We start from the raw sequence: 10,757 nt of genomic DNA on the forward strand, positions 1-10,757 counted from the left end.
CAGGTCATCTGATGCAGCACTCCATAACTCTCCTTGGTCAAATAGCCCTTACACAGACTGGAGGTGTGTTGGGTCATTGTCCTGCTGAAAAACAAAATACGCGAACCAGATGGGATGGCGTATCACTGCAGAATGCTGTGGTAGCCATGCTGGTTAAGTGTGCCTTGAATTCTAGATACATCACTGACAGTGTCACCAGCAAAGGACCCCCACACCATCACACCTCCTCCTCCATGCTTCCCAGTGGTTAACCACACATGCAGAGATCAACCGTTCACCTCCTCTGCATCTCACAAAGGCACAGCTGTTGGAACCAAAAAATCTAAGATTTGGACTCATCAAACCAAAGGACAGATTTCCACCGGTCTGATGTCCATTGCTCGTGTTTCTTTGCCCAATCAAGTCTCTTCTTCTTGTTGGTGTCCTTTAATAGTGGTTTCTTGACAGCAATTTGACCATGAAGGCCTGATTTACGCAGTCTCCTCTGAACAGTTAATGTTGAGATGTGTCTTACTTGAACTCCGTGAAGCATTTATTTGGGCTGCAATCTGAGGTGCAGTTAACTCTAATGAACTTATCCTCTGCAGCAGAAGTAACTCTGGGTCTTCCTTTCCTGTGACGGTCCTCATTAGAGCCAGTTTCATCATAGCGCTTGATGGTTTTTGCGACTGCACTTTCAAAGTTTGATGACATTTTTGTGAAAGATGAATTCATCTCTTTCTTTGAGCTTTGTGTTAATATTAAATACTATCATTTTCAAACACCAAAGTGACCAGACAATATAGCTCAGTATTTGTATTATTTAGTTCATACAGTCTGTTTTTGCTCATCTTTATCAAGGGTGCCATTCATTTGGGACCTGACTGTGCCTGTCCAGGCACCAATGTGACAAACTGGTTTCTAACCTCGGTCTCCTGCAGGCCACAAGACTGTGTTACCCTGCTACACGTAGTAAGCATACACATTAGCTTAGGGAGCTTACACAAGTGTTCAGGTCTCAGACAGGTTTTTTCAACACCTACATTACTTTTCAGGTTCCATCCCCTAATGCCTTGGTGGCCATGATTAAGACACTTTGCCCCTAAACTGCTCCAAGGACGAGACTGACTCTGTTCTGCTCCTATTCTGTTCTGTGTTTGATGTGTCATAGGGTTGGGTACTGTGACAGCAGAAATACACTTTCCCATTGTACAATAGACTTTTATATAAAAAAAATACAAATGTTACCGGAGTATGTGTGTTTTATTTTGTCACATGACTGTGTGCCTGTGAGTGTGTGCATGTGTGTGTGTGTTTGTAATACATGTTGAGACTGTATGTAGGGGTATGTACTGTGCAATTATGTGCGTTTAAGGGACACTTCATAAGAAGTGGGGATACACAATGCATTCATTACACCTTCAGGAAATCATTCATAACCCCTTCATGAATGTTGCAGTACCATTCATAATAACCTTGACAGCATATTTATACATCATTCCTATGTAAACTTCAAAATAAAAGTCCTGTTTTCATGACAGTATGACACATTTCTTTAGTAGTAGAACATGGTGGGATTGAGCCAGATGGTTGCTGGTGTTACTGACTGGTTAAGACTCTGCTGAGCAAAAGCCAATGTGTTAGCTTGTGGAGCTAATGCAAGTTTTCCGTTTTCAGGCAAGGTTACTTAAGGTGCTAAAATGATACCAATTACACTGGTGTTATCTAGACCTGGGCTCAAATAGAATTTTATATCGTTCAAATATTTTGAGAACAAACAAGCAAACGCTTGAGCCCGCCTGGAGTGCCAGCTGAATGTTTTTTGCACCTTTGAAATATTCTGTTTGTTCCATTGCACCAAACAAGCTCAATCATCAAGTACAGCTCGTTAAAGTTTATGAAATACACTATTTACACACAGATGTGGTTCCAACCCCTTCTGCCATTGTAGCCTTAATTTCTAATGCTACCTGGGTAATGCTCTGAGGATTACCCAGTGTTCCCAGACTGTTGCGTAAATAGCATGTCAGCTAGGTTGGGTACTATGACAGTAATAATAAGCATTTCCGATGTGCTGATAAATAAAGAGCTATTCAAAAGGGACTTTTAATTAGAAAATTCAATGATGTCAAATAAATGTGTTATGACAGTTGTAATGAACAGTTCTGGAACACTAATGAAGGTGTTATGACTGGTTTCATAAAGGTATACCCCTGTCTTCCGCCGAAGTCGGTCCCTCTCCTTGTTCAGACTGCGTTCGGCGATCGACGTCACCGGCCTTCTAACCATCGCTGATCCCTTTTTCATTTTGCATTTGTTTTGTCTTTGTCTTACACACCTGGTTTCAATCCCCCAATTACTTCTTCATTATTTAACCCTCTGTTCCCCCATGTTTGTTTGTGAGTAATTGTTTGTATGTAAGATGGTCCGGTATGTGGGCTCGCTTTATTGTATATTATTTGTCTATTTTGAGTAATGTCAGAGTCTAGGTGATGTGAGTAAGGCGGAGTCAAGCGCAGGACACAGAGATGATTATTACTCACTTTACTCAAAAATAATCTTCCAACAAGGAGAATGAAAATCCAGAATCAAATAAACGAGACAACTGACAACAATATACACGTACAAAACCATGATGGTTCTTAGAGGGTTAAATAGGTAAATCATTAAAATGTAATGGGAACCAGGTGTGTACAATACAGACAAAACAAATGGAAAAAGAAATGTAGATCGGTGAAGGCTAGAAAGCCAGTGACATCGACCTGCCCCTGACTCCTCTACACAATCTACACACAGACCACATTACAACCCCCTTCATATAATGTGGTTCAGAGGTAATATGTTTTTATCCTCAAGGCTGTCCAAGGGGCTGTTTAATTTTTTTTATACCTTTATTTAACTAGGCAAGTCAGTTAAGAACAATTTTTTTTATTCTTTTGTTTCAATGACAGCCTAGGAACAGTTGGTTAATGCCTTGTTCAGGGGCAGAATAACAGATTTTTACCTTGTCCGCTCGGGGATTTGACCTTGCAACCTTTCAGTTACAAGTCCAACGCTCTAACCACTAGGCTGCCCTGTGAGAACAATTGATGAGAACTATTATTATGAATGTTTGATTTCTGCATGCTATTTAGACATATCATTCATGTCAATCACCACTAATACATTAAATATGCCTATTTTAGACATGTCAGACTGATTAACTGAATAAGGAAAATGTAACATGTGTTTGAAAGTTTGACCTCTCAACGAGTTACTCAACAGTGTTGGTTTTAAAGAAGTCAGCAAGAACAAACACAGGAAGAGAGGTTTCCTGTGTTGCAATCTTATCTTTGCCTGTGTCTTCACCAAACTCTGTCAAAACGGGTGTCACTGCAGGCTTATTCAGAATGTATGAACATAGATACATTTTGATCAACTAATGATCAAATGTTAATTGTCACTTGTTAAAAACTGGACCTTCCTTCAGGCTCAACATGGCAGAGCCATGTGTCTCATGCTGGGTACATAATGGCACATAAAACATTGATTTTGGTATGTTATTACATGAACGATTGAAGTTATATGTTATTCATTAAAAAAGTTGTTACTCACCTGAAAACATAATCATGGCAAAGATGCGCACTCTATCCAACTCTATGTCAGGGACCAAGAAGCTGACGCAGATGGCGTCCTTCCTCAACAACACATTTACATGCTTGACAACCAACAATGTAATACAAGATTATAATAACTGTCTACTGTACCGTGGAATACATGTTTAAACTTGTGTGGTCTTATTAAGGGTAAAAAATGACCCGCCACTATGTTTAACAGCAGAGAAAACCCCCTAAATTATATTGTTTCAACTTGAAATTTGATTACTTTTCTAAGAGTGACCCCAATGTTAGAAAAGTGAAACATCACCTTTGTTCATATTTCCATGAAAGCTGTACACCACCAGGGTACAAAGATTGTCTTAGGGTCATTTTTGACCAGGCAGTTATAAAATCATTAACACACCACAAAGACACACACACACACACACACACACACACACACACACACACACACACACACACACACACACACACACACACACACACACACACACACACACACACACACACACACAATGAGAAATTGAGATTATGTGTGCTACTGGTTGAACTCAGCCAGCAGCTCCTGAAGAGGAAGACCACCATGGTTGGCACAGTTAGAAAGAACAAGCCTGAGCTCCCCCCTGCACACCTCGCAACAAGGGGGAGAGAGGCCTTCTCATCAAAGTTTGCCTTCACCCCCACCACCACTCTAGTTTCTTACCTCCCAAAGTCGAACAAGAATGTGGTCCTCCTGAGCACACTGCACAAAACAGCTGTAATCAGTGATCATGAGGACAGGAAGCCAGCCATCATCCTGGACTACAACCACAACAAAGGAGTCATGGACAACCTGGACAAGGTGATTGGATCTTACAGCTGCATGAGGATGACTGACCGCTGGCCCCTGGTCATTTTCCATAATATCATTGATGTGTCCTCATACAATGCCTTTGTGATTTGGAACAAGATCAACCCTACCTGGATACCTGATAAGCGGAACAACAGGAGGGTGTTCCTGGAGCTGCTGGGAAAGGCACTTGTAACCCCACACATTCAAAGAAGGGAGCGCCTCCCCCGCACAGCAGCCTCTGCAGTGCTGCAGTGATTTCTCTGTACTTTGCTCCGTTCATCTTTCCATCGATCCTGACTTAGTCTCCCAGTCCCCGCACAGCAGCCTCTGCAGTGCTTGTGAAAGCTGTTCAGGGTCTGAATCTTGACCTGATCCACCTGAGGCTGCAGCTGGGGCAGGCAAGAGGAGGAGATGCCAATTCTGCCACCAAAGAAGGACTGTAAAACAAATACTATGTGCTGCACATGTGAGAAATACATCTGCAAAGTCCATGCACACACACTTGCATACTGTCCTACACATTTGCTAATTAGAGTTGATTTATGTTCTTCACGTTTTTGTTTTGTATCTATTATCTTATTTTATTCTTATTTATTGTTGTTGTTTATACACCTTGTGGGTGGGGGCAATGGTTAAAAAAATGGGAGAATACTAGCATTTTGTGGTTGAATTCCTCATTGTACAATAAAATGCATTCAAAACTACTTTCTGCAAATTTCTGCTACTTTCTTAGGCTATACAAGTGCTCTCTCTTGCAAATTTTTTTTTTACACCTATACAGTACATTCAGCAATAATAATAATAAACCTCTACTTTAGTAAAGAAAACAATTATTACAGGTGTGTTGTAATAAAAACAAGCGGTGTCCGCTGATTAAATCCAGTGTTTCTGCATTGTGAAGAGGGAAAACCCACATATTCACAAAGTTTGTGATGAATGACAGGTTGTTTCTTCATGCAAAATAGATTTGCGGTTTAAAATTAAATGAAGCTGCTTTATTTTAGGGATTTAGTGAAGGTGGGTAATTTTTTACTCATAGGACAAGGGGGTAAACAGAATGTTAAGACTTCAAAGGTTAAAGCTTTTTTCATTTTTCAAGTTAACCTACAGTAAAGAATGGCAGGCTGAGCTGTAATATTTTCAAACACAATTAAATGTGTATTTCTTGCTTATTTAACATGATGCTTATAATGTATTGACACTAAACCACACTGTAAAAACCTCAAAGATAAACATGTAATTAATGATCTAAAATAGGCAATAATGAATAATTTGATGATAAAACAAGTGATATCATGACACTGAAGCATATAGTATCACGTAATATAAAATGTTAATAACAGGCCATTGAGTAATAATGTCTGACAGCAATACAAAGTACATTATTAAACACATAAGGAGCAACTTATTCCAAGAGTTGAAAATATTGAAAAGCTGTTATCAATATTATCCGTATTAGTCACTGAAGAGTAGGACTATTAATAATGGTAAAATCCCATTGAAAAGATCAGCAACATGTTCTAAAAAATCTGGAAATGGAAAAAGAGCAGAAGCCAAATCCATCCCATGTATCATCAATATACATAACAGAGCTCAACAGTTTAAAGTCCTAAACACTAGAAGTTACATACCTCTGGTTCATCCATTTCTCATCAATATACATAACAGAGCTCAACAGTTTAAAGTCCTAAACACTAGAAGTTACTTACCTCTGGTTCATTCAGCCAGTCCGGTGGGGAAAAGTAATGGGGAAAGAATAGGGTTTTGGGATGAATGCCGGAAATAAGGTCAGAGGTTAAAACATCATATACCTTTTTCTATTTTTTATTATTGTTTACTTCAGTTTATTTAATAAATACTTTCTTACCACAATTTTGTGCTTAAAACTGCATTGTTGGTTAAGGGCTTGTAAGTAAGCATTTCACTGTATTCGGCGCATGTGACAAATACATTTGATTTGATCTTATTGTTTGTTCTATGAGATAATATCAGTCAGTTAAGATGCCCTTTATGAATTAAACACACATATATACTTTGACCGTAGCTTAGGCCTGCATTAGTTGATGTATTGTATAAGTATTTCAATATATTTTTATACATATGACAAATAAACCAAACTTTGAACCTATTGAATTAAAATCCGGGATCCTTAGGCAGAAATGCATCTTGGTATTACTGGTATACTCTACTGATAAATGTTTAAACAAATAAAACGTTCAGCCTTTTAGATCATAATAAATAAGACAGGGGACCTGATCCTAGATCAGCACTCTGAGACGTTTTATGACTGCAGGCCCTAGTGTAACAGCTAAAACACAGCTCAAAACAAAATGTTAAATTATACATTAAGACCAGTGCTTCATTCCCTCTCGGTTTTGGACTGTTTCATTCCGGAACCTATGTGGCCGGATCCAGTAGCTCTTGTGGCATGAAAAAATATTTTATTTAGCCCACAATATGAGTCTCCACACACCTAGGCCTAGGCTATTGATGGATTCAAACAAGGCCGTTTTTATTTACCTCAGATTCTCAGTTACTCAGTGTCAAAATATCCTGTCATTTCCATCATTTGTGCATTATTATGGTGCCTTCAAGACAACTAGGATCTCAGAAAAAAACGAGGTCAAAGGAAATCATGACAACGGTGATCTTCAAGGCTGAAAGTCGAAGCTTCAGAAAAAGGCCTGAGTTCCAGACTTGGAATTCCGAGTTGGATGACCGTTCAACATCAATTTGCTCAGTAGGTGCTAGTTTTTTTCAGAGTTCCCAGTTGTCTTGAATGCACTGAAGTCGGAAGTTGAAGATTTCCCAGTTCCGAATTCCGAGATCCCAGTTGTTTTGAACGCAGCATTAAAAAAGATTATGCCAAAGTTTTCAGTCATGTAAAAGGATGTAGAATTGCATGAAATGCATTTATACAAGACAAACATTTTCCCAGGCCACAAAAATGTTTCCCCATGTGTGCAACTTCTTTAATGCCTCTACTCTACTGCTCTACTGCTCATCTACAAGACCCTGCTAGGTAAAGTCCCCCCTTATCTCAGCTCGCTGGTCACCATAGCAGCACCCACCTGTAGCACGCACTCCAGCAGGTATATCTCTCTGGTCACCCCCAAAACCAATTCTTCCTTTGGACTCTCCTTCCAGTTCAGTGCTGCCAATGACTGGAACGAACTACAAAAATCTCTGAAACTGGAAACACTTATCTCCCTCACTAGCTTTAAGCACCAGCTGTCAGAGCAGCTCACAGATCACTGCACCTGTAACGGATGTGAAATGGCTAGCTAGTTAGCGGGTACGCGCTAGTAGCATTTCAATCAGTTACGTCACTTGCTCTGAGACTTTAAGTAGGGTTGCCCCTTGCTCTGCAAGGGCCGCGGCCTTTGTGGAGCGATGGGTAACGATGCTTCGTGGTTGACTGTTGTTGATGTGTGCAGAGGGTCCCTGGTTCGCGCCCGTGTCGGGGCGAGGGGACGGTTTAAAGTTATACTGTTACATTGATGCTGTTGACCCGGATCACTGGTTGCTGCGGAAAAGGAGGTTGAAAGGGGGGTGAGTGTAACGGATGTGAAATGGCTAGGCTAGCTAGTTAGCGGGTGCGCGCTAGTAGCATTTCAATCAGTTACGTCACTTGCTCTGAGACATTAACTAGGGTTGCCCCTTGCTCTGCAAGGGCCGCGGCTTTTGTGGAGCGATGGGTAACGACGCTTCGTGGGTGTCAGTTGTTGATGTGTGCAGAGGGTCCCTGGTTCGCGCCCGTGTCGGGGCGAGGGGACGACGTAAAGTTATACTGTTACACACCTGTACATAGCCCATCTATAATTTAGCCCAAACAACTACCTCTCCCCCTACTGTATGTATTTATTTATTTATTTTGCTCCTTTGCACCCCATTAATTCTATCTCTACTTTGCACATTCTTCCACTGCAAATCTACCATTCCAGTGTTTTACTTGCTATATTGTATTTACTTCACCACCATGGCCTTTTTTGCCTTTACCTCCCTTATCTCACCTCATTTGCTCACATTGTAAATAGACGTATTTTTCTATTGTGTTATTGACTGTATGTTTGTTTATTCCATGTGTAACTCTGTGTTGTTGTATGTGTCGAACTGCTTTGCTTCATCTTGGCCAGGTCGCAGTTGTAAATGAGAACTTGTTCTCAACTAGCCTACCTGGTTAAATAAAGGTGAAATAATTTAATTAATTAAATAAATGCCACTACATATGCAAATGCAATGATATGATGCAAATGTTGTACTAATATAAAGGAGAATTGATTTTTCATGCTTTCTAGTACCTCATAGCTTCCCAGGTCACCCTCCTATTGTGCTCACTTTTTATTCCGGCAACTACCAATTTACAAATTAAGCACTGGATAAGACGTACAGTGCATTCGGAAAGTATTCAGACCCCTTCACTTTTTCCACATTTTGTTATGCAAAGTTAATAAATAAAGAAAAACTGAAATATCACATTTACATAAGTATTCAGACCCTTTACTCAGTACTCTGTTGAAGCCCCTTTGGCAGTGATTACAGCCTCGATTCTTCTTGGGTATGACGCTACAAGCTTGGCACACCTGTATATGGGGATTTTCTCCCATTTTTCTCTGCAGATCCTCTCAAATTCTGTCAGGTTGGATGGGGAGCATCGCTGCACAACTATTTTCAGGTCTCTCCAGAGATGTTTGATCGGGTTCAAGTTCGGGCTCTGCCTGGAACATTCAAGGACATTCAGAGACTTGTCCCGAAGCCACTCCTGCATTGTCTTGCCTGTGTGCTTAGGGTCATTGTCCTGTTGGAAAGTGAACCTTCGCCCCAGTCTGAGGTCCTGAGAGCTCTGGAGCAGGTTTTCATCAATGATTTCTCTGTACTTTGCTCCGTTCATCTTTCCATCGATCCTGACTTAGTCTCCCAGTCCCTGCCGCTAAAAAACATCCCGACAGCATAATGCTGCCACCACCATGCTTCTCCGTAGGGATGGTGCCAGGTTTCCTCCAGACATGACCCTTGGCATTCAGGCCAAATAGTTCAATCTTGGTTTCATCAGACCAATCTTCTTGCTTATGGCCTGACAGTCTTTAGGTGTCTTTTGGAAAACTCCACGCTGACTGTCATGTGCCTTTTACAGAGGAGTGGCTTCCGTCTGGCGACTCTTCCATAAAGACCTGATTAGTGGAATGCTGCAGAGATGGTTGTCCTTCTGCAAGGTTCTCACCATCTCCACAGAGGAACACTGGAGCTCTGTCAGAGTGACCATCGGGACGTTGGTCACCTCCCTGACCAAGGCCCGTCTCCCCGATTTGCACAGTTTGGCCAGGTGGCCAGCTCTAGGAAGAGTCTTGGTGGTTCCAAACTTCTTCCATTTAAGAAGGATGGAGGCCACTGTGTTCTTGGGGAATTTCAATGCTGCATATTTTCTTTTCGGTACCCTTCCCCAGATCTGTACCTCGACACAATCCTGTCTTTGAGCTCTATTTGTAATTCCTTCCTTGTGGCTTGGTTTTTGCTCTGACATGCACTGTCAACTGTGGGACGTTATATGACAGGTGTGTGCCTTTCCAAATCATGTCCAATCAATTTAATTTACCACGGGAGGACTCCAATCAAGTTGTAGAAACATCTCAAGGAGGATCACTGGAAACAGGATGCACCTGAGCTCAATTTCGAGTCCCATAGCAAATGGTCTGAATACTTATGTAAATAGGGTATTTCCAAAAATATCTACAAACCTGTTTTCATTTTGTCATTGTGATTAGATTGATGAGGAAAAAAACATATTTATTTTTTTACCCCTTTTTCCCCCCAATTTCGTGGTATCCAATTGGTAGTTACAGTCTTGTCTCATCGCTGCAACTCCCGTACGGACTCGGGAGAAGCGAAGGTCGAGAGCCATGCGTCCTCCAAAACACAACCCAACCAAGCCATACTGCTTCTTGACACAATGCACATCCAACCCGGAAGCCAGCCGCACCAATGTGCCGGAGGAAACACCATACACCTGGAGACCAGGAGTCGCTAGTGCGCGATGAGACGAGGATATCCCTGCCGGCCAAGCCCTCCCTAATTGTGCGCCGCTCCATGAGCCTCCCGGTCGCGGCCAGCTGCAACAGAGCCTGGGCTCGAACCCATAATCTCTGGTGGCACAGCTAGCGCTGCGATGCAGTGCCTTGACCACTGCACCACTTTTAGTATAAGGCTGTAAAGTCACAAAATGTGGAAAATTCAAGGGGTCTGAAAACTTTGTGAATGCACTGTATATGACTTATGGCCCCAAAAAAGTTATCAGCCAAAAACGACATTTCAAGATATCATCAAGAGTACTTACAGACTGATGGGGAGAT

This window comes from Salvelinus fontinalis, chromosome 10 (genome assembly GCF_029448725.1).
Source record: "Salvelinus fontinalis isolate EN_2023a chromosome 10, ASM2944872v1, whole genome shotgun sequence".
Lineage (NCBI taxonomy): Eukaryota > Metazoa > Chordata > Actinopteri > Salmoniformes > Salmonidae > Salvelinus > Salvelinus fontinalis.